The sequence below is a fragment of the Urocitellus parryii genome, chromosome 2, assembly GCF_045843805.1.
Source record: "Urocitellus parryii isolate mUroPar1 chromosome 2, mUroPar1.hap1, whole genome shotgun sequence".
NCBI classification, from domain to species: domain Eukaryota; kingdom Metazoa; phylum Chordata; class Mammalia; order Rodentia; family Sciuridae; genus Urocitellus; species Urocitellus parryii.
In genome coordinates this window covers 148,819,506-148,843,396 of record NC_135532.1, presented here as the reverse complement: position 1 = coordinate 148,843,396, position 23,891 = coordinate 148,819,506, and the positions used below count along the sequence as shown (strand labels likewise).

At 36.4% G+C, this 23,891-nt stretch overlaps 2 protein-coding genes across 7 annotated transcripts in view; one reads left to right on the top strand and one right to left on the bottom strand.

Annotated features, from left to right (window-relative positions):
* The window catches only part of Cmss1 (cms1 ribosomal small subunit homolog), a 330,405-nt gene that overhangs the window by 268,756 nt on the left and 37,758 nt on the right, over positions 1–23,891 (bottom strand). The window lies entirely within an intron of this gene.
* Filip1l (filamin A interacting protein 1 like) overlaps positions 1–23,891 on the top strand; it is a 271,668-nt gene that overhangs the window by 215,683 nt on the left and 32,094 nt on the right. The window contains exon 1 of one of the 5 annotated variants that reach the window (XM_026402406.2): positions 12,287–12,358. The exons of the other annotated variants lie outside the window; for them this stretch is intronic. The gene's annotated coding sequence lies outside the window, so the exon portion shown is untranslated. Of the gene's footprint in view, positions 1–12,286; positions 12,359–23,891 lie in introns of those variants that run through there. 5 annotated transcript variants of the gene reach the window in all.

Here is a 23,891-nt window from a genome sequence, read left to right as displayed (position 1 = left end):
CCTATCAAAATCTGAGAAGGGACATGCTTCACATTTCTTTCCCCTGCTGCCCCAAACTTAGCATAGTGTCAAACACACAGAAGGTGCTCAACCAACAGTTATTGAATACCTCTTTAAAGGACACAATTGAACAACTCCAGCATACCATAAATCATTGTTTCCATGTACATACATGTACATGCAAACACACAGTATTTTGTTTGAATATTCCACTTCCCTCAATTTAGAAGGAAAGTGTAATACCTTTTTAATCCATTAAATCCCATTCCAGTGAACAAACATTATAAACAAGGATGTTTTTTTTTTTTTTTCAGGAAGATCTTATACAGAAAGTGCAATTAGTTGTTGAAAGTCACTATTACTAGATGAAAAGAAAAGAGTACATAGCCTTTGGAAAGTAGATTCTTCACTCTTGATCTAAGATTCCATTGTTCTTCGTTTTCTGTTATAGTTGTTGGGGAGTATATATGAAAGCCCCATATGTACAGACATAGTAGGTGTATGTGGGTGTTCTGAAAAAAGAGAAGAAAAAGGTAAAGATATCTATTCTGTTCTTCTGTCAATCTTCTGTACATCACATGTGGAGATCAGTCTCACAGCCTAAAGTGGAAGTCACTGAGAATCAATATTAGGTCCCCAGCAAATGGTCCTCCAAACTTCAGTGTGAATAAGTGAGCTAGGACAGGCTCTTTTGGAAAAACATCATAGAGCAGTAGCCAATTCATGGTAACTGAAAGTTGTTTCTGCACGTTTCAAAACTCAGTTGGAACCGTTTTTATTAACATTGATTATGTTTAAAAAGAAATCAGCACTATTTTAAACAATGTTTTACCAAGAAGTCACTGTGAACCCAGAGCTGAAGGCTGAAAGGAACTGCCCCTGCAGTTTTTATTCCTTATGCCCACAGGCTGTCAGAGCAGTATCAAGACACAATTTCTCCCACTTGCATGGTTAAAAACCTTTCCACAGGTGAAATTTCCTTAGCAAATATTTACAGTCAGGTGTAATAAAGAAACAATTAAATGGAAGAAAAAAATAGTTTTGGACCCAGGTCTTATCAGTATTTTGCTGATTCAAATGAATGAGAGCCAAAATGATTACTGTAAATGCATCTCATGACATCCTATACACATATTTATTTGCTTCAATGGCTGTGAAATTAATGGCACAAAAATGAACCAGAAGCTAACAGCCAATAGGTGTGAGTAGTCTGTTCATGATTGTTCTTTCTCTTTCTGATTCAAAGCATTTCTTTTCATTCATGTTCTCATACATCAGGTTTGTAGAATACCACTCTATTCCATGTGTTTTGCTAGTCTTCATACAGAATGCCATAAAGTTTTCTGGGATAGGAGGTTTGAGACATCAGAGATAAGAGGGCTGGGCAGAGTGATTGGTGCACAGTAGGCTCTCAATAAAATGTCAACAATTCCTTTCCTATTGCCTGGACCTTCTTTCTAGAAGTGGCATACTTGAGCTGTGAAACTTCTATCATGCAATTTTATAATACATTTGATGAGATTCTGAAATTTATGTTTTAATCTAAAAAGATAAACAACTTATAGGTTCAGAGTTAGCAATAACTGTAATCAATTTAAAACATGGTATGGGAGAATTTTAAGTGATCTGTTCCACTGCATTTCTGTTATTGTTGATTAGCACTGTTAGTGCCATAAATAAAGAGCGAGATACACAGAAAAGGAGAAGTGGGGAAAGCAGATAGAGAAAATTGTGTGCAATGGAAACACTTTAAAATTCTGGGGAATAGAAGCACTGCATTCTGGACTGAGCTCTTACCATCTGGGACTCAGTTCCATGAACTGTAAGATGATCTTCAAGATCCATTCTCATTCTACTACCTCACAGCACATGCCCAACGAACAAAGTGGCAAATAAGAGACAAAATGTTCTGTGATTCCAAATTAGTACTTTTATCCCAGAAGTCCATAAGTGATTTCCCAGAATTTACTAGTTCTGTGATCTTGGTTGGACAAGTCACTTAACCTCCCTGTTCTTTAGTTAACTACCTCACAGGGTCATTATGTGAATCAAAGTTGGTATCACATGTGAACCATGTAGTACCTGGCATCTAATAAACATTGAATATACCATCTATTATTGTTATTTCTTTTGTTATTATCATATCAAAAATGCAATACAAATGATCCTAAATTATCACTGAAGAAGTACACCATGTTGTTTTAAGAAGGCTGGTGATCACTAAGCTCCATGAGTCAACAGAGTGATGTCGTTGTCTAAACATAAGAAACTCTATGTTTATATAAACAAACATGCACTGACACATAACATAAAGGGGGGGAGATAACTCTGATACTGCTATAATAATTTATTCATTCTGGAACACCAAACTTATGGATGCAGGGTGTGAAATGATTCAAATTAGATCAGATAGAAACAGCTGAAGAACTGTTTTCAAAGACTTAAAAGGCCGTCATATCAAAGCAATGTATTTGTTCAATACGTTTGCATGCAAAAACCAGGAGCCGTCAGCGGAAGTTAGAAGAGAGTAGCCTTCAGTTTGGAATGCAATGGACCAGTTGGGGAAGTTAAAAAAAAAAAAAAAAAACTCTGGAGATGGGTAGCATTAGCTAAAGTTAGTGGGATAAAACCATGAAGTTCTCATTTGAGAGAGAATTTAGACTTAAGGGCAGACACAAAAGTTGGTCTTTCTTCTAGTCCTCTTTTTATTGTTGCAGGTTGGATAGCAAGTGACATAAATTATAATAGCATTTCTCATATACACAATAACCAATGGCAAGAGTGAAAGATAATGGGGTTAAATGACAATACTGAAATTAATATTTAAAGCCCATATCCCTCAATTAGATTTTTGGCTAGAACTGCCAGCATGTGACAATTTCAGTGGCTTGAGTTGATAAACAATGATCTACAGATCTTTAACTTAAAAGAAGTACAATTACAGAATGCCAATTATCAATAATACAAGTAACAATAAATGTTGGCAAGGATGTGGGGAAAAGGTACACACATAAATTGCAGGTGGGAATACAAATTGATACAACCACTCTGGAAAGCATTATGAAGATTCCTTAGAAAACTTGGAACGGAACTACCATCTGACCCCATTAATCCACTCCTTTGGTTTATATCCAAAGGGCTTAAAATCAGCATATTACAGTGATGCAGCTACATCATTATGGCAACTCAATTCATAATAGCTGAACTATGGAATCAACCTAAGTTCCCTTTAACAGATGAATGGATAAGAAAAATGTGCTATATATAAAAAAGGAATACTGCTCAGTCATAAAGAATAATAATATTATAGAAGTCACAGGTAAATGGGTGAAACTGGAGACTAACATGCTAAGTGAAATAAGCCAATTCCAAAGAACCAAAGCTTGAATGTTCTTTCTGATATGTGGATGTTAACACACAATAAAGGGGAATAGAAATACAGATTCACTGTATTAGATAAAGGGGAATGAAGGGAAGAGAGGAGGAATGAGAATAGGAAAGACAGTAGAATAAACTGGACATAACTTTCCTATGTACATCTATAAATACATGACCAGTGAAACTCCACATCATGTTCAACCACAAGAATGGGATCCTAATAAGTTATACTCCATGTATGTATAATATGTCAAAATACACTCTATGTCATATACATCTAAAAAGAACAAATTTTTAAAAGTACAATTAAAATTGCATGTCTTTTTATTACTATCACTATTATTATTTGTTCTCTTAGTTGTACATGACAGCAGAATGCATTTCAATTCCTTGTACACAAATGAAGCGTAACATTTCAATTCTCTGGTTGTACTTCGTGTAGAGACACACCATGTGTACCTAGGGTAATGATGCCCATCCCATTCCACCATCTTTCCTACCTCCATAATCCCTCCCCACCCTCCCCTTTGCCCGATCCAAAGTTCCTCCACTCTTCCCATGCCCTTGCCATCACAGATCAGCATCAACTAATCACAGAAAACATTTGGCCTTTAGTTTTTTTGGAATTGGCTTACTTGCTTAGCATAATATTCTAAAACTCCATCCATTTACTTGCAAATGCCATAATTTTATTCTCTTTCAATGCTGAGTAGTATTCCACTGTGATTATATATATATATATATATATATATATATATATATTCACAGCTTCTTTATCCATTCATCTATTGATGAGCATCTAGGTTGGTTCCACAGTTTAGCTACTGTAATTCAGCTGCTATAAACATTCATGTTGCTATGTCACTATAGTATGCTGATTTTTAGTCCTTTGGGTATAGACTGAGGAGTGGGATAGCCGAGTCAAATGGTGGTTTCATTCCAAGTTTTCTGAGGAATCTCCACACTGCTTTCCAAAGTAGTTGCACCAATTTGCCGTCCCACCAGCAATGAATGAATGTACCTTTCCCCCCACAACCTCTCCAACACTTATTACTGCTTGTATTCTTGATAACTGCCATTCTGACTGGGGTGAGATGAAATCTTAGCTTTCATTTGCATTTCTCTAATTACTAAAAATGTTGAACACTATTCATGTATTTTTTGATTGCTTTTATATCTTCTTCTAAGAAGTGTCCGTTCAGCTCCTTAGCCCATTTATTGATTGGGTTGCTTGTTTTGGGGGTATTAAGTCTTTATATATCCTGGAGATTAGTGCTCTATCTGAAATGCATGTGGTAAAAGCCTCCCATACTGCAGGCTCTCTCTTCACCTCAATGATTGTTTCCTTTGCCAAGAAGAGGCTTTTTAGTTTGAATTCATCCCATTTGTTGATTCTTGATTTTACTTCTTGTGCTTTAGGAGTCTTGTTAAGGAAGTTGGGGCCTAATCCGACCTGATGAAGAATTGGGCCTACTTTTTCTTCTATTAGGTGCAGGGTCTCTGGTCTAATTCCTAGGTCCTTGATCCATCTTGAGTTTTGTGTATGACAAGAGAAAGAGGTTTAATTTCATTTTGCTACATATGGATTTCGAGTTTTCCCAGCACCATTTGTTGAAGAAGCTATCCTTTCTCCAATGTATGTGTTTTGTGCTTTTGTCTAGTCCAAGATAACTGTATGCATGTGGGTTGGTCTGAGCCTTCTATTCTGTACCATTGGTCTACATGTCTATTTTGGTGCTGTTACCATGCTGCTTATGTTACTATTGCTCCATAGTATGGTTTAAGGTCTGGTATTGTAACGCCTCCTGCTTCACGTTTTTTTTTTTTTTTTTGCTAAGGATTGCTTTGGCTATACTGAGTCTCTCATTTTTCCAATTGAATTTCATGATTGCTTTTTCTAGTTCTATGAAAAAATGTCATTGGGATTTTAATAGGAATTGCGTTAAATCTGTATAAGAGTTTTGGTAGTATGGCCATTTTGACAATATAAATTCTGCTTATCCAAGAACATGAGAGATCTTTCCATCTTCTAAGGTCTTCTTCAGTTTCCTTTTTTAGTGTTCTGTAGTTTTCATTGTGGAATTATTCCACCTCTTTTGTTAGATTGATTCCCAAGTATTTTATATTTTTTGAGGCTATTTTGAATGAGGTAGTTTTCCTAATTTCTCTTTCAGTGGATTCATCCTTTATGTATAGAAATGCATTTGACTTATGGGTATTGATTTTATACTTAAAATTGTATTTCTAATCCTTAAGTTGATAACTAGCTCATTATATTATAAACTAGTTCTGCAGTAAGCATGACCTAGGTAAATTACTCTATTAGTTAGCACTTCAGATATATTCCTTTTGACAATTCTAATCACATTGCTTAATTATCCCACGTTTCATGTTTCCCAAAAGAAACATGCAGACTCATAAAACAGTGCTTCAGTTATCAATTTACTATATGACCTTGGGACAAGTCCCTTAACCTCTATAAGCTCCATTTATCCCATCTATTTATTTAAAAAGAGGAAATGGGGAGTACAAATTAATAGATATTTTCTAAAGCCTTTACATTAACAAAAAAGTGATTTTAGGAAGAGATCATCCTTCATATAAAACCCTAAGCATAATTCTTATTTCTTAATCTGTTGATTATTTTTTCCAGTGAAGACATTTTTAGTCATAATATAGAAAAGCATCTCTTCCAATCCTATTTTTTATGTTGCAGACTAGTGACTGCTCCTATGAGCCAGTTTTGTTCTGGAAGAAACTGTCAGAGTGTTTTACAGTTAAAAACCACCTTCATATCAAGCAATTGACTATGTAAATAATGCACAAAAGGGAACTAGGGACAAAAAGAGAGATTATAAAATGTCTCCTGTATAAAAATAATATTGGGAAAAACTATTTAATTCTTCCACCCCTTTCTTTCTTTCTTTCTTTCTTTTTTTTTTTTTTTTTTTTTTTTGCAGCATTGGAGATAGAACTAAGGGCTTGTGTGTGCTGTGCAAGCACTCTGCCACTGAGCTACACTGCCAGCCCATTAAAAAAAAAAATTATTTTGAGACAGGGTCTTGCCAAATTACCCAGGCTGGTCTCAAACTTGAGGTCCTCCTGCCTCAGCCTGAGTAGCTGGGATTTTAGGCCTATGCCAAAGTGCCTAGCTACTTTCTTTTCTTTACTTTCTAAATTCTTTATCTTCTCAGATCTTCTAGACCCATCCAGGTGCATTTATTTGATAATAAATTTATTTTCATGCATTCCTGTGAATTTCATTCCAAATAAAACATATGAATTCAACTTACCTATTTTACCCTTAATTACTCAACTATTCCACAGACATCCTAAACTACTTCAAAGACTAAAAGAAATTATTCCATCCAGAAAATTCTATTGAACAGTTTAATCCGTAGGTCTTTCTCCACACATATTTTTACCCTGACATCAAATTCCACATCTACATGGAAAAATCTGTCAAAGTAGTTTCTTTAAAAATGCATTACTTAAGATATGTGGTGCAAACAATTTGATGAGGTCCCTTTAAATAAACAGGACCAGATAAAGCATTAAGAACAATCTGTACTGGCAAGGGACAAGGAGATGACCTAATAATAGGTCTTTTCCGCCTTTAATTTCTGTGATTCGAGGGTTTTTTACTCCTACAGTAATACTTGTGAGTTCAACAATTTCTCAAAACTATTATTAGTTGCCAAGGAAACACAAAATGTTTTCAGGAATAAATAAGCAAATGGACTGGACCTAAATAATAGGCTTTTCCTGCTTCCCATGTAATGGTGGCGTCATATTATTGGCTCTTCGTTCTCTCCAAGTCCTCCTGCTCACCTACTGGAATGCTTGTTCACTGAAGTCCCATAGCCAACCCCAGAATCCATGTCAACCAAGACCAGATCTCCTGGATTGACATAAGATTCCTTCTTAAATACAGATTTCCTTGCTTCACTAGGTGAAGAACAAAACCATGGCAATATTAGAGTGCTATGGTTGGCTTTGTGACCTCTATTTCCAGGGAGAATATGTACATATGTGCTTTTAAATGACCTGGCAAATACAGAAAAGCAGCTGACATGATTAAAATACATATAATAAAGGTACAAAGATACAGAATACACATATTCTCTCTCTCTCTCTCTCTCTCTCTCTCTCCTCTCTCTCTCTTTCTCTCTCTCTCTTTCTCATACACACACACACACACACACACACACACACCCCACAGTATGAAAACAATTGTTTTCAAATGCTTAGAAAATGTAGTATGTTGAACTCTTAATAGTTGGCAGTATTCATGCAGTAATAGTATGTGTAAAATTTTTTGCTTACTTTTCTGCATTTGCAAACCATGAGAATATTACTTTTAGAGTAAAAACAAAAACAAATTATTTAAATTAATTTTAAAACCAAATAATATCATTCACTTCAATATTAATGGTTTCTTATTTTCTAGTTTTATTACTGACACTCTTGCTATTGTAATCAGACCCAGTTAGCTCTAGTTGCTGTCCTACAATCAAAGTCAGCTGAAGTATTGAGCAGAAATAGGTGTAGGGCTTCTGGAAACTTCAAGCACTGCCTTGCCCGAGGAATGATATTATTTTATGTGGGTATCTGTATTGTCAGAGCCAAGCAGATGGCACCTGGGAAACAGAAGGAAGTTGGAAAGGAAAAAATTAGAAAAAGAAATGATCCAGGAATGCAGTGCAAGTGCTTTTACTTTAAGATATCCATCCCCATTTGCATCATAGTCTATAGTTGCCAATATGTGGTGCTCAGTCTCTTCAGCCTTCTTCCGAAGCTACTTAGCTTCAGAGCTGGAGGCACCAGCACTGAACACCAGCAGTTAACTGGAGTTCAGTGGTAAAGCTGCTTTGAAAGAAGCTACTAGTAAGCTGTTAGGAGGTTAGCACCAGAGGCTCATATTCCAGCCAATCCAACTGTCACCTAAAGCAATGGCTTATGGAGCTCTGCCTCTCCCCAGGCCATCCTGGGGTTCATCCCCACTTGGTTCAGATTAGCATACAGACTCAGGTACATACAACATTTGCTGTTTTTCTTTGGGTGTTATAGTAGTCCTCCTTTATCCGCAGAAGGTAATGTCCCAAGATGTTCTACAGATGCCTGAAACTGAGCATAGTACTAAACCTTATGTAAAGTATGCTTTTGCTATACCCAAGTGACTATAATAAATTTTCATTTATATAATGGCATAAATTGATGTGAACATACTTTATATACAGAGATACGAAAAATTGTGCTCTATATGTGTGATAAGGATTGTAATGCATTCCACTGTTGTCGTGTATTTAAAAAAATAATAAAATCAATAAAAAGAGAAAAAATAAATTTTCATTTATAAATTAGGCATAGCAAGAGATTAATAAGTAATAATAAAATAAAACTATTATAAAATATACTGTGATAAAGTTATTTAAAACTTATGAATTGTTTCCAATTACTGTTTTCTGAAAACAAGATTAAGGGGGGAGGGTTATTATATGGTTTCCACATATATTATCTCACTGAAGCAAAAGAACAAATGTGTCACCCTGAAAGTCATTAGCAGCATCTCATAGCCTGCAATAGAGCTCCTAGGGAACAGAACACACCACCCCTTCACCTATGAAAGAACCAGTGTGAAAGCTGAGGATTCAGTAAATTACAAATTCTCTGGCACTTTTTGGATAACAAAGAAGAAACAGAGACAAGGAGAGAAGAAATAAAAGAAAATAAGAGCATTCACTTCACAAGAGGAACTGGCTTGACATACTTAGTAGCACATTAATTGTATTTTAACACAGTTATATAATGATGGTTTAGTAGTGACTGACTTTACTAATGACATCAGTTGCTGTGCTAACTTCCTCCATTAGCTTAAACCAAGGGGAACTACTTGTTTTGATATTCAGCTATATATTTGACTGTATAAAAAAGTAATTTCCTAGAGTTAAGGCCAGATGACATTTCCCGGCTTCCAGTCTTATCACCTACAAACCTCTTTTCCCATATTAAAAACTAGCTCTGTAGACAAATTCCTTTGTACCATTTCTAAATAACACCTTAAAGCTATTGCTGATTTTTTAGGCCACAAATTTAGATTACTAATTGTAGAAATGATCTTAATTTTTAGATATACTTATACATAAGAAATTCCTGATAATAAAATGAAATGAATCATACAATAATTGAACAGAACTAGGCTAGGAAGTAAAATTTCTCAGCCAATTTTAAGGTATGGTGGCCATAATTCTACTACATAATACATACGTATCAGTTGCTAAAAGAAAAAAGAAATACATCTCAAATGAATTTCAGGTAGGCAAAGGGAAAGAAATGAAATGTCTACTCATCAACTCATGTGGCCAAAAAAGAGTATAATGTATACTGCTGGCTGGAGACTGCAAGACATAAACTCAAATAGCTCTTATGTCAGACAAATGTTCTGCTTTCTCAAAACTGTTGACTCATGTAAGAAAATTATCATGATACTCTAATTTTATTAGAAGAATACACTTTGCTGCTACGTCCAAAAAAATGTCTTAGTAAATACATAAATAAATGATGTCTTCGATGTGAATGACACCCTTTACGATTAGTGGCTCTGCTTATGTGTCCTGCAAAGAGGATGTGTCTTAGCTTTCATCCTTCAACATATCCAGTCTGAAAAACAAAGATTTAAGTTTCTCCATTAAATCAGAATATTTCTTTATTACCAACAGAATCTCTGAGAGATTCTGAACAAAATAATTACGAGAAGATAAGTCTCAGACTGTATAAAACACTGACTTACAACCTTCTATCTATGAAAACTTGATCAAGCCATTTCACCCTGCCAAATGTGTTTCTTCATCTGAAAAACAAGGACAACATCATCTCAAAATGTGTTGTGAATATTCAGTGATGGAATGCATATAGAGCGTAAGCATGGTCACTAGCTTGATCTAAAAGCTCAATAAGAGAGGGTTATTATTGGTTACTGAAGAAAGTGGTCACATACCATGACCTTAGTTGGAAAGCTGAGTCACAGCTCATGAGAGACTCCAGGGAGCAACAGAGCACCTTTCAAGGTAGACAAGGAGTAAGAACTTTAGAGAAGTATTGTACCACTCAAAGTCTTTATTTTCAGAAAAGCGTTAAAGAAAAGTAGAAAATAATATCAATATATTTCACAGGGAAACTAGGAAATCAAAAGAATGAAAATGAATGCAAAGCACAAGAACAAAAAAAATTAACTTTGGAGTATTAAAGTACTTTATGCTATCATTTTGGGACTGAGATTCAGCTGTTTGTGCTTCATTCAGCTTTCATGACCATCATTTTAATTACATTGTAATAAAAACTTAGCACAATCAAAAAGCATGTTTAATAAGTACAAGGCAACCACAGAAGACAAAACAATTACAATGCAATTCATGAACATAGGCAAAGTAATAAACCAAATCATCATCTAAAATGTTAATACAAAACTACAAATTTTAAATTCAGCTGAAGGATATGGTCATTCACTTCTCTTTAAACAGTAGATATGAAAAGCAAAAACATGTTTAGTTTAGGCTTCCCTATAGTAGAATGACCCAGAAGTATTGGCAAAACTGAGTGTCTACTTGAGCAGAGGACACAATCTTATTTTTGTGCCCCTGCATCATTTCCACTAACTATATGACTCTTCAACCATCCTTTCTCCACCCCACACTAAGAAGAAACAAGCAGATTATTTTCATTATTCCTATTTGACAAAACATATGGGAACAATAATTCTACAGACATGTGTACATCATAATAGGAAGCAACCCTATTTTCATGTAATTTAAAAAGGGTTTTTAAATAGACTCAAGCTACTAAAACTACTTAACTCATCTGAGATTTGCAAATAAGGCTGTCACATTCCTAATTTATTTAGCAGATTCATATATTTGGGCTAGGAATTTAGAGATTACATCTCTTGTTGATACTCAAGATAATTAGGAAGCTTATTCTCATTTACAAGAAAATCTGCCCCATCCTAGAGGATACTAGGCTTAATTCAGTCATATTTGGCCAGTTTCTTTTTTCTTCTTTTATATTTTGTCTTATTTTGTTTGCTGGTATAAGAGAACAAATAAGTTAAAACTGGTTCTAAAATTCTATTTGTATACTTTTTTTTGCAAATAAGTACAGCACGAAACACTTAATTTCTTTTAAAATATTTTCCCTGCCAAATAATCTTATTCATTTTAACTGCTTTCGTTAAAACACAGGCATGCAGAAATGAGGAACGAGAAAGTTCTTTCAGTGAAAACATCGAAAAACTCAGATTTCATCTGGCCTTCCCATCATCACTTTAAGAATTGTTTGGTAGTTACATCATCAGGAAATAAAATACTATCCTCTGAGGACCCCAACTCTTTACAAAGAGGAAAAAGAGGGTTTGAAGTTTAAATCACCCGATATGGCCAAAACCTCCCCCCCCTCTCTCTCGTCTTCCCCCAGCAACCAAAAAACAAATATAACAAAAATGTATTTACAAAGGTTCACATAAAAATAACAAAACATGCATTTAAAAATGCAAACTCATTAAATAAGTTAGGGATCCAAAGGGAAAAAAGTTAGGAGCCTTTGATCGCCCTTGACCCCAATCACTGGGCTAGCCTGGAGGAAGGGCGCAGGCGTCCGGACCCACAGCCCAGTTCCGCCACCGGGCGAGGAGGACCCACTGTCCATTCACACCGCCTAGACGTCCGCGGAGCGGGGACTCATCTCCGTGCCGCAGCAGCCGACGGTCTGGCTGTCACCGGCGCCCCCGCCGCCCGCGCCGCACATGCGGAGCGCCTTATAAGGCTGCGCAGTGACGTAACGCCCATAGGCCGGGCGCGCTCGCCGTCCTGCTCGCATTGTTCGGGCGACTCCCGGAGCGCGCACAGCCCGCTCGCAGCGCGGCGCGACAGCGGCGGCCCCGGCTCGGCCCGGCCCGGCCCCGCCCGGCCCGGCGCAGGCAGCTCAGGTAAGCCCGGAGAGCCGCTCCGCTCCTGTGTGGGGCACTGCTGTCAGGGAGCTAGGGCGCGTGTCTGTAGGTGGCTTTTAACCTTGTCTCAGCATCACGAACTCCAGACAGGTTTCGCAAAGCGCATCCAATGAAGTCTAGCTTCAAAACCCTTTGGACTCAAAGGAGACCTAAGTAAAAAGTTTTCTCCAGGGGAGAAAAAAGGTTTGGGGTTTAAAATTTAATGTGGAGAAGTGAGGTTTGAGTGTTACATACACTTTCCAAGTGGGCTGCACATTAAATCTTTTATATGGAGAAATCTTTGGGGAAAGGGTGGGGTAATAACTCTACCTCCCTATCTTATCGCTCCTCGGAACTTTAGCTCGCTCACATCTTAACAAGAGCAGAGTGCAAAACACTGACACATGGTAGTGAATTTGTTAGTGCCGGTTTTCTTATTTTTCTTTGTAAATTTTACTATAAAACACTAGAAAAATACTGTTGGTAATACATCTTGGAATTAGGATGAAGCCAATAAAACTCAAAATCTTTAAGTTTCAAAAATCTTATACTGTTCTTTCTTAAAAAGCACATGTCAAATCTGTACAAGAAAGTAAGTATCAACAGTTGTGAGTTCTTTCAGCTTCGACTCCAAACCCTGGTAAATGGCAAGCTGGACTTAAAGCTATCATCTCTAAAGTAATATTTTAGATAATATGTAAAATATACTAATTTACAGGTGAAGTCTATGAGAATAATTTTAATCACTGGCATATTGAACCATTAATAGTCACATGAAGACTCTGAACAGGAAATTATAAATGAATCCTTACAGTGTGATCAAGTGTTCACTTGGCAGTCACTGAAAATCGACATATTTACTTTTCAAACTAAAAATCAGCACAGGAATTAAAAATAAAAGATTATGTTATGTCAAGTTTAGAACAGTGGAATAGGAAATGAAAAACTGACTTCTAGCTCAAAGTTTATCTAGTCTGAACATACATTGTAAAACAAAACTTTAAGAATGGTGTGCAGATTTATTTCCCTTTTTAATTAGTTTTTATGTTTTATAAGCATACACAATACAAATTCATAACCCATAGGCTGTTATTATATTGGCTTACTCTGAAAACTGTATAATGCTTAATATTGTTGGCACTGAAAAGACCATATAAGATAACTGGATGTTTAGTAAAAGTTTAACAAAAAAAGTACTTTAATTATCTGAGGTGTATGGGTGTGTTGTGAATTTACATTTTATTTATATTTGTCAAAAATGAGAAAATGTGAGATTCATCATTTGAAACAACATTTTTTTAAAAATGCTCAAAATTTGGGAATTATTCCTGTTGGGCTTTTTTTTTTTTTAAATGTATGCTACCATTTTTGTTTCTTCAGGGGTTTTTTTGTTTTGCTTTGCTTTTGCTAATTTTGTTTAGAGCAAAACAAGACTTGGTTTTTGTATTCTAAAAGAAAAATTATATGTTATTTGGCCTGAAGATAGGCTATACAAACTGCAGGTTAGTACTGAGAAGTAAGTGTTCCTCAAAACTATTATTTCAAACCCAGGGAAGCCTACCATAATGAAAAGAAAGGGGCCAACACCCAGGTCACTGTGAAGTACCGAATATGCAATGGAAGAGTTGTTTATTTGATATAGAAAGTAATTGGAAACTGAAAAATTCCTGTTTTGGGAAAAAGGTATTCTGTACTTTTGAATCTAATAGAGGAGGAGGGAAACAGAAACCATCAATTATTGTTTCAGCTATATCCAAAGTACCATCTGTACCATCAACTATAGCTCAACTGTTGAAAATCATAGCTTTTATCAAAGCTCTAATAGCTATGTTTCCCAGAGTTTTGCCTTTTATTATGTTAAAGCAGACAAGCATCAACTTTTAAAATTTTTATATGATATACTTTAATATTCCACATTTTTCCATTGATTAACAGTAAAACATGGTTCAAGGAATAATTACATGTTAAAAACACTTGTAAAAAATGAAAGTTAAACAAGATTTATCATGGATACATTATCTCACAATGGGTTCTGTGGGTAAGCATTTCTTAGTCCTTAGGACACCCTATATGAAGGAAAAAAGTGTTTTGACAGAATGAACATGTATTTTTACACTTCCAAGTAAAGAACATAATAATGCTATACTTATCAATTTGTGCCTTTATAACAGATGTCTATTAATCGCTGGTATTGCCATGATATTTTCCTAAAGCTGTGATGGAATCTATAGTAACAGCCAAAGTGAAAACATGCTTCAAAACTTGACTGTCTTATTTTTCCAGGAGTCTTGCAATTTCCATTCATTTGCCTTCTCAAAAAAGCTGTGGATTTCATTTTAGGGTTCTCTGCCCTTTTCCCTCCAAAAAAGTTCTTCTGGTAATAAACTTTGGGGAGAAAAAAATTCCAGTAACAATTCTTAGGTCATGTTCTGTTCATATCTTGTATTTCAGGGAAAAGTGAACATTTTATAAGGTGAATAAAGGAAAAAAAGACCCTCTATTGAAAGGAAAAAGGAAAGGGAGAAGGAAGGGGACTATTCATAAAAGTCTGGATATTGTGGAATAATAATTAGCAGATGTAAAGCAATATTGGTCTCAACCTCCCTCAGGAACTGAAATGTCCCATCTGTTGTTCACATAGCCAGTCATTATCTTTGAAAAATTGAACACATCCTACCATATCCTCTTGGGTATATCATTAACTTAAAATGATTTTTAGGGTTTACTTAATTTGTATTTGGCAACTAAATTAGTCTTAATTTGAACTGATTGTTTATTTTCTATATAGTGTACTTAAATAAGGACTTAAAGAGACTCTGCATATTCAGCCAGCATCACAAATGTTCAAAGAAGTATTTCTGTGGCTGCTTCAGCTATCACCACAGTATTTCTGAGCCACAACCCAATCACTTAGGCTTAATGTGTGCAAAGACTTTTAGAGCTTCCTCTAGCTAGTCATGTGAAATAATGTGAGGCAGTGATGTCTTGAACATTTTGTGAGATGCACTAATTCCTAGTAGATCCATCACCTAGAAAGGCATTCTGCATGTTACTTTTTCTTAAAAACATCAACTTGAGATTTTTTTTCTCCCTCACCTTCATCTACACTAACAGTGCCCTGTGAAAGCTTCACAAAGATGGGAAGTCTCACCAAGGAAAGTCCTTTGCTTCTTTTTCAGATATGAGAAAAATATGTCTTTCCATGCTGCTTCTCTCAGATGCTTTAGCAGACTGATAGGACAGCACCAGTTTTAATTCTGACCTCAGGAACTGTGAATAACATATTGGCAGTGTTCCTTCTCTAATCTGACCTTCCTCACATTCTTACACTCTACTGTTCCCAAATAAAATTAACTATTAAGGATATATAATAATTATTTTTTAACAATAAGCTTGAAAAATTATGTATTTCTGGGGAAGAGGTATACAAAGGAGACAGGGATACATACACATACCCAACTCTTTGTACTTATGATTATTAATTCTAGCCCAAATGACAGTTGTTAATCAGCAAAAGAATAAATATTAATTACATCAGAATAACAAATGTTCAATTCCACAGATATGAATTTGAAAAATGGACAATGGGCTACCCCAGGCTCAAGAGTATTTATGTACACACCAACCCACACCCACTTCTGGCATGGAATAGCTACAGAACTTTACAGCTAGAGAAGGCAGTGAAGGTTATCTGATCCAGATGCCTCACTTTACAAAAGAATTTGATGCCCACAGTGTGACTTGCTCCAGAGACCCAGAGCTTGTCAAAGGCAAAGCCAGGGCCCCCTGCATTCTTGGACTAGGGCCCATCAGTTGTTTCTCTTTTAATTAATGATAGAAAGGGAGGCAAACAGAAGCCTCAGAAGCAACCATGGCACTGCAGGTGGTAATTCAGATATAAAACTGATTAAAAAAAGAAAGAGGAAAAAGTTCAAGTTCTTGTTAATAAGTAGTAAGAAGGCAAAGGAGGGAGGTAAAAATCAATACAGTTCAATCAGGCTGCAATAATGGGAGAGAGGTAAAGAGAAAACAAAAAATTCAAATAATAATGCACTTGAAGGTCTGCTGGATGGCAAAGCCCACTCTACTTGGAAGGTGATAGGTGCCCTGGAAAAGTGTGCTCTGTGGTCAAAGACATTTAGTTCTAAACTACTAACCTGAGAAGTGACCTTGTCTCATTATCTACCAACTAAGCATTCTGTACTCCCCACAGTTCCCCAGCCAGCAAGTTCCCTTTAAAAATTCTGGCTCAATGCCTTCAAAACAACCTACCCCCAAAATGTACAGGAAATCACCTATGAAGGCTCTAAGTTCCTAGTAATGTCTTGCTTTATTTTCCTTCACACTAAGCACTGTGATATGCCTTTAAATTACACATTAACTACTTATTCATTGTCTATCTTCCAGATTATAAACTCCTCTGGGGTTAGTTTTACAACTAGTTCTATCTGTGGCAACTAGGAAAGTACCTAGCTAGTTAGCATGTCAGTGGGATAAGTGTTAGATAAATACCCAAATTATAACCTAGAAGCTTCTTATATGATAAGAAAATAATATTTCTGCCCATGATGGGCTAGGGAGGGCCCCTTCTTATAGATTTTGTTAAGGAGCCCCAAACAAACTTCTGCTAATGCTTGAATTAATGACATAGAATTGACTTACAGGCACAAAAACTGGAAAACTTAGATTAAGTCAAGGCAGTGACATGTGCTTCGTACTGTACAGAATTTGCTGTGTAGGTAGACTAAATCAGATGCTTCTCTACTCTGCCCACCTCCATCCATCTTACTTTAACTCCCTCCCCAAATGAGATTGAAGGTGGTGAAAGAATGCCAGGTGAACTGCCCTGGGGCATGGATTGTACTGGAAGTAAAATATGGACAAGCATCTTACAATGGTTTTGTCCTTAATGAAGGGTGGATTCCTCTGAATCTTTCTCATCTCTGTTCTGCAGTTGAAGACCTAGAAGATATAATCACAGGACCCAAACAGCTTGTCCTCATAATAACTAGAAACCAGTGTACTGCCTTTTCCTAAACACACATTTTGACTTCAAAAGGTCTATGGGTACTTTCTATATCTGAATTAGCATATGCCAGATTTTACAGAACTGGAGTGATTTTTCTCTCCAGATTTTTCTCTCCAGATTTTTCAATTTCAAAGTTAGGTAACTCCAGTGTCCACCTATGAAACCTACCTAGGGGATAGTACCTCTCTTCTCTGCAGTCAGCTGTTTTAAACACAAGATAAGACAACAGGCCCAACAACTAAGTTCACTGCACACCATGCCATGTCAGTAACCTAGCTCTATCTATTGGTACTAACTAGCACATTAATGACAAGGACTGAGCTCCCTAAGCAGGTCATGCACAAAAAGGTGGATTCAGTCATGGTCACATTCCTGCCATTTTTTAAAGGAATTATAAAACAATGTAGACGAGAAGTTAGCTGAAAATAAAAATCAGGTAAAAACATAGGAGTGTTTTTAAAAATTACAACAAAATAGTTTCCAAACTTGCTTACTAATGACAATTAATATAGACAAATAGTGTCGTCTCAATGGTGAGACTAAAGACCAAGAATAATGAGTCAATAAATCTGAGTTCTATTTTTCTTGGCTCTGCCATCTATTCATTGGTAAGCTTCCTGCATCTTCAATTCCCATAAACCTCAAAAAAGAGAACAAGGTCATCAACCCCAACCATCTGGGAAAGACTGAATGGTGAGCAAAAACCCCTAAGGGAACTCCGATCAAGTACAGTGACTATGTGAAAAGACAGGTTCCTGATCATGTCATTACAGAGACACATTGGCTAAGATAACAGATGCACTAACTGAGGAAAGAGTCCACATATAAGTGCAGGACAGCTTAACATAATTGTAGCACTTAAGCCTGCAAGAGCTCCAAATCATTGCTCCTAGAGCAGCCCCAAGGATGAGGTCAGCCCTCCAACATAGGCTGCTCTGACAGAAGCAAATCTGTCAGATTTATTGTGTCTCATGGCCCACCAGTCCTGGAACAAAAGTTTAAAGGTGAACTAACTCTCCCCCCCTTCTTTTCAAATTTCTTTTTTTTATGTGAATCAAAACAAATCTCTGAGTAGAGATCATAAGAGGAATGTAAAATATTCATCACATTTGGGCTGACAAGACTTAAGTGTCTGCTGTTATTAAATTTGAAGAAAAGGAAAGGGCTGCTTGGCCTAGGAGCCTAGGGAGAAAATGAGAAAAAGTTCCCAGTTTCTTGCTGAAGACAAAGGAGTGCAGTGAAATGCTGTGGAAATCCCTTAGCCTGAACTTGCTGCCCTGCTAATTAGGAATAGCAGAAGAGGTGAATCATTCCACAGTTTTGTGAAATGTGTCCATTACCGTTAAAGGGAAATTATCTTCCCTTTAAAAACAACATCAGGCTGAGGGTATAACCCAGTGGTAGAGTGTGCTTGCCTAGCATGCATGGGGTTATAGGTTTGATCCCTAGCGCGTGCGCGCTCGCACACACACACACACGCGCGCGCGCACACACACGTAACACCAATCCATTTATTATCAGGTTAAACACATTATTTTTAAAAAAACATTATGTTTGAGGTTGTATATTATCCTTGAGGCTTTCATATAATGAGCAATATGAAGGCATTTCCAATAAAGATGACAATAGCTTCATCAAATGATTTGAAGTTCCACTTCCCCCCAGTAACATCATTCTTATAATTTCATAAAACTCATTTTACTGAGCAAATATGCAAAGAATCACAGGCAAAGTTAGGATTCTCCATCCAACTCTCCTTATCTGGATTTCATCTAAATTTGTCTCCAAGTGAGTTCCTTGGTTCACTGAATAGTTCCCCTTCTCAGAAATGACAGGAACAAGAGGAACTTGTTCTTCTGCTCCAATAACAAGAGGAAATTCTGACTACTTCAGCCAAAGATAGGAATATATTTCTCTAGGAAGATGGTTTTTCTCACTTCTCAATCATTTGGTCATTAATTATGTATGTAGCACAAACCCATGTCAAGCAGTATAGAAGTATCCTTTGTATCATAAAACCCCAAGGTCTATGAGACCTTAGGGAAGAGAAATCAGCCAGGGTTAGATAATTTAAGAAACAGTCGTAGAAAAGATGGGATGGGAACTGAAATATACATGGGGCTACTGAATGGAGCATTCCATAAAGGATTTATTCCTTGGACATTTACTATTAAAAGAGAACCCCAGGTAAAGTGAGATAAAAGGCTTTGATTAAGATCAGAACACCCAAACTCTGAATGTTAAATCCATTATTCAGCCTTCAGAGAAAGGAAGACATCTTAAAAGACTTAAATCTTTAAGGTGAAGGTTAAATGTGATGATTAAGTAGCTAGCACAGTGCCATACCTAGGGCAAATGCTCAACTATCTGTTCATTACTCTTTTAGTTATGCCCACAAGAATGATGCTTCTTCACCATCTGGTGTTACAGTAGAATTCTGCCAGGCCTAGGAGGAGGTGCTTTACAGGATACAGTCCTTCTGAAGAGCTTGGGTTCTCTTAGACCTAGCTATAGAGCAAAGGATTAAATTTACTGAAGAAAATCCATGTCTCTAGTGCCTAACCTCAGTCACTCTCAAAGAAGGTTATCCTGTTACCTGCCAGTTCCTCTGTTAGAAGGCTTATCCCTTCTGTGATAAACCCACATGAGCATTCCTAAAGATATCTTGGTCACCTAAATTAAGACACAAGTTACTGAGCATGTAAACGACCAGAGAAAGCAGATGACTACAAAAGGCTTAAGAGCTAGCCTGGAATCTCCTTGTTGTACGTAGAAAGTTCTGCCATGCCTTAGAGGCACACATAAACTTTGCTAAGACAAATCATCCTTCTTGGGTGAAAGGGCGTAGGTCAGATCCTAGGCACAGAGGATTGGGTTTCCATTTTGGAAACTAATAGTCTAAATGCTTCTCCCCAGGTGTGAATTTTTCAGTTCAACTGTACTTTCAAGTTAGCATAACATTTTATGTCAGAACAAAAAAAGATTTACTACTTTGTTTTTACAGCACAATTTGAACTATAGCAGATGCTTTCCATACAAAGAACCAAAAATGAATCTCATGAAATTCCAATTAAGGTTTTTCAATATAGTTATGAACCACAAAGAGTTGACAAGCCATAAAATCTCTTGACATGTGAATTTGTGTACAACATTATACAGGAAAGAAGGGAGAGAATGACTCTAAAAGTTGCTGGAAGTTATTGTTTTGTGGAATTGAGATTTGAGGATCTCCAAAGACTTTCTAAATCTTAGAAATGAAAAAAAAAATCTTAGAAATGAACTGTATTGCTTTCCCCAGGTTGCAGCTGAGGTGACAGGCAGATGAGGCCAGGTCAAACAGTTGGAAACAGGTTTTGGTCTAGTAATTCCTGCCTACCAGATACCTGGTTTTTCTGAAAACGATTTTTTAATTAAGAACTAGGATTTTGTATTTTTCTTTTTGAGCTCTGCATGGGTAAACTTTAAGAGTGAGGGCTACTGAAATCAGTGCTTTTTCAGGAAATACTTTTTTCAACTTCTGAACACCTGAAATAGTTGCCCTCTCTGAAAATTTAAATCACAAGGTAAAATATGGTTAGGGCAAAAATGAATTGGATACTGAAACAGCACATACATAGGGTATACTATACCCTTTTCTTTTACTGTGCCCCACACTGAACATTTCTCATAGAGATAAACAGAACTAAACGGGTGAAACTCATGCTTAGGGACAAACTGAGCAGCAGACCCAGGACCAATTAACTGCTCTCATCTTTGGCAGACCTGTGGTTGACCAGTGTAATATCTTGATAGACTGCCCTCACCATAAAAGCTCACGTTCTGTAGAACACATTCATTTTAAGAGAACCCTTAGAGGACAGGCAGTAAGATCAAACTCTGTTTATGAACTCGGTCTTCTGAGTGCTTAGAAGTAGCCAAAAAGGAAAAGGTGACCCACATGGTTTAGATTGTTGGTCAAGGGAAAGATAAAAATGTTCAAATGACAAAACCATGCATGCAAGAGGGCACACAAAAGAAATCATAATTTATGTTCCAACAGATTTTAGAATAAAACATTTTCATACTTGTCTATCATAGACTTCATGTATGGCCCAAATTCTAGCTCTCCAAAAATCATAAAGAGACATAAACCAATCATCCTCAGGAACTGAGAAAAGTCAGGTAAGGGAGATGAAGGATGCTCATTGTGCCTTAGGACCAAACTATTTGTTCAGCAAGAAGTCAGTCTACACAGAAACCTTCATCATTCAATTAATTGTCTTATTCTCTAAATACTACTAGGTGTACTAAATTTTCCCATTTCTCTTGTCTCTTGTTTACTAATTTACTACAGCTAAGATGAAGGACAAAAAACAAACCAACAAAAAACAGAAGTCCTTTCTAAGGATCAAAATGTCTCATAATTACACCATCAGGGCTCCAGGCTACCCTGTTTCAATGGCAAACAATGTGACTTCAATATTCACAGTAGAACATAAGCCCCTGTTGTTGTGGTTTCTAAATTTCTAAAGCTTGAATTTCCTACTTACAAATTCAGAAATATTTGGTTTCCCAGGCATACCACGTTAGCCACTGCCTCTGCACAGAAAGCCAGATTACATAGAGGTGAAAGCCAGTGAACACCCCCCACTCTGGCACATAGCTGACTCCTGCATTAGCCTCTTATGTTAAATCTGATGAACTGAACACTGACTAATTAATATAAGAAAGCAAGTTAAAAAAAAAAAAGTCTTTGGAAAAAAAAAATAATACAGGAACCAGGTACTTAAAAAACACTTTGTATTTTGGTTTGAATAAGATCTTTACTCTTTGCAAAAAATAATTTTTTAAAAGGAGAAAATACTAGAAGAGCAACCCATAAGTATTAAAAGAAATTATACTAATCTTCCAAAGTACCTATTTGCAATACCTGAATGAAAATTACCTGTCATCTGAGGAGAGAAAAAAGGACAATTGAAAATTAAAAACAAAATTTAACAGCTACATCAGCATGTTTTTTTTGTTGTTGTTGGTTTACCTTTGTACTGGGGATTAAACCCAAGGCCTTATTAGGTAAGCCGTCAATCAATGACCTACATTCCTCAACTTAAATTTTAAGACAGGTTGGCCAGGGATTTGTAATTCTCCTGCTTCAGCCTCCCAAGTAGCTGGGATTATTGGCATGCACTACTACAATCCTTTCTTAAATAATCCATTTCTGCTCCCTCAATATACTAAGATACAGAAAGAACATCTAATAAAAGTGGATTTTGAGCGATAAAAGAAATGCATGTAAATATTCTTAATAAGATAAAATAATACACATTTCTAAGGGTATGTAATATTATGTTCCTGAAGTATGACTGAGAAAAGGCTGCCTGTTAAAAATATTTTCCGAGAACTTTAAGTTCCTTGAAAATGTTCTTCGGAAATGGTATTTATGACAAATTCACCTCCTCTGGGGAACATGAGATGTTATTACTGGCGAAGTCACAATTTTTAAACCACCCAAAAATAATCATGAATTTATGTCAAATGACCAAGTGTGCTATATTATTGCAATGATTAAGAGAATATTTACTAATGTCTCATGATCAAGGCTCTGAGTAGCCTTGAATCTACAGAAAATACCGTGACAAAACAATGGATTGCTAGTGGTGGTGATTCTGTGTGTCTTTGAAAGGCAAAATACTGTAATATACAAACCACTGGTGAGGATGGTGTTTGATATGTGAGATAGGAAGTGTGGACTTATGTCTTGGTGGTGAGAAGCAGGATTTAGAGTCTAAACTACATTGGTATTCTGGTTCTGCCAATTATTACCAGGACCTTTGACAAATTATTTAACTCTTCTGAGTCTATTTTTATTTGTAAAATAAAGACATTAATACCTACCTCCTATGACTGTTTCCAAGACTAAAATGGTATATGGCATATAATAATTGCTCAACTCTGTTATTTCTAGAGTTGTAGAGGGATGGGACAACACTTATACCCTTACTTAAATAATTACCTGTCATCTGAGGAGAGAAAAAAGGACAATCTACATCAAACCTAGTTCAAAATGAAAGCAGATATTTTGTTCAAATACTTAGCAAACATTTCTTGAATACCAATTAAGTACCAGGCCCAGTTTTCAAACTGGAAATATAGGACTAAATATAACAAACATCAATTATCATCCAATAAGTGAATAATATGTGTGCAGACACAAATACCCCCCACACCTCCACACACCCTCCCCCCAATGCATAAAGTTTTCATTCTAGGAGACCCAGGCAGTAATCAAATAAATAAGTAAAATGTAGTATGCTAGAAGGTACTAGATGAGGTAAGAGAGTCCAGTGACCCCCTGGGAAGACAGCCAGCACAAAAGCACACAGTCCCTGTTGTATTTGAGGAACAGCAAGGAGGCTGGTGTGGTTATAGCATAGTGAGCAAAGGAGAGTAGAAGGAGGCAGGATGGGAAGAAGAAAGTCCTCTGAGGTCATCACAGTCTGGTTTTTCTAGCTAGTGAAAAAAACA